Genomic DNA, 1,983 nt, shown 5'->3' on the forward strand with positions numbered 1-1,983 from the left:
TCATGTCACTTAAATCCGGCTCAAGCTTCAGATCTCGGCTTATGCTTCTTTACTTTAAGAAACCTTTAGGTCTTCCCACATGCCGTGTCCGAGTGCACTACATTGGTTTCCTATAATTATATAATTGTATGATTGTTTGATTCATGTCCTTCCCACTAGACTGTAAGCTCTCAGAGGGCTGGATTCATATCTTTCTTGGTCATCATTGTACTTCCGGTTCCTCCCACATTATCTGACATATAGTAAGTATTTGGTAAATGTCTGGTGATTGAATGAATTATGGTTTATTACCCACCCAAAAGAAAATACCAACTTACACATTTATTCTTTTTCAGAGTCTCGGTATAATTCTAGCATAAGGAATACTGAGCTCGAAAACAAAAACACAAAATGAATAATACAACGTTATCATTTATAATCATTCAAAGTTCAATATGCTCATTCAGGAATCCAAGCCATGGTTGATCCCTTTCCTGTAAAATACGGCCTTGCTCACCAGATTTCTGGTTCCCCTCAGATTTACGTTGTCCATCCCTTTGAAGACAGACTAAATCATGTGATTTGCTTTGGCCATTAAAACGTGGGCAAAAGTGAGACACATCAACTCAAGGCAGATGCATTTGAAAACTGGTGTGCAACCCTCCAGTTCCATCCACCTGGGTTAGTTTCCTGTGGCTGCCATAAGAATTTATCACAATTGAGTGGCTTCAAATGACAGAGATGTATTCTGTCACAGTTCAGGAGACTAAGAGTCAAAAATTAAGGTGTGGATGAAGCCATGCTTCTTCTGAAGGCTCTGAGGAAGAATCTTTGACTCTTCTGTGTTCTGGTGGTTGCTGGCAATCCATGGTGTTCCTTGCCTTGTAGATACATGACTCCAGTCTCTGCCCTAGTCTTCACATGACCATCTCCCCGTGTGTTTTTTCCACGTCTCTGTGTCCAGGTCTCCTTCTCCTTTCTCTTACAAAAATACCAATTATTAGATTTGGGGCCCGCCCTGGCCCAGGCTGACCTCATCTTAAATGATTATAACTGCAAAGCCCCTACTTACAAACAAGGTCACACTGACAGGTATGGAAGTTTAGAACTTGAACATAGCTTTTGGCAGGGACACAAGTGAACCCATTCTACCTGTGAAGCACACGTTGAGATGGAGCCTTCATCAGCCTGGGTCCCAGGGTTATTGCCGGGAGACAGGTTTGTGTCTCCCAGTTCACCTCAGTTCAGTCCCATGTCTCCTAGGTAGACCGGTGATCCGAATCACCTGCACCAGGACAAGTATTTATCCCTATAGCTGTTTGATGACTCCATTTCCCTGATTCATGCAAATTAAATGTGTCTAGGCTGTATACCATTTTCTTGTCTGTTCTTCCATAGAATATATTCCTGTTGATCATTAGTTTTTTGTATCTGCCATATGCTTATCATTGTGCTATGTGCCAAGAGGAACATGTGGGAAATTAGACACAAAGAGCCCAGTTATAAGGAGTATATAATCTAATCTGGTGGATGAAACAGAAAATACTATCAGTGTTGGCTGAAATTATCAGACACTAAATAATATGACTTAATAAGAGGTAATGCTAATAGGGCTCATAGTCTGTTCTAGGTACTATAGGAAGCACTTTACAGGTATTATAGCCTTTCAACCCCATGGAGGCTATACCACATTGGGTTGGTGTTTTCTATTTTATGGGTGAGGAAGCAAACTTATAAAGTCTTTTTTTTTTAATGTTTATTTATTTTGAGAGAGAGAGAGAACACGCACACACACAAGTAGGGGAGGGGAAGACAGAGAGAGAGAGAGAGAGAGAGAGAGAGAGAGAGAGAGAGAGAGAGAGAATCCCAAGCAGGCTCCGCACTGTCAGCACAGAGCCAGACACAGGGCTCAAACTCACGAACTGTGAGATCATGACCCAAGCCAAAATCAGGAGACTGACACTTAACTGATCTGACTGAGCTAACTAACTTAACTGACTGAGC

This window comes from Acinonyx jubatus, chromosome A2 (assembly GCF_027475565.1).
Source record: "Acinonyx jubatus isolate Ajub_Pintada_27869175 chromosome A2, VMU_Ajub_asm_v1.0, whole genome shotgun sequence".
Taxonomy (NCBI): domain Eukaryota; kingdom Metazoa; phylum Chordata; class Mammalia; order Carnivora; family Felidae; genus Acinonyx; species Acinonyx jubatus.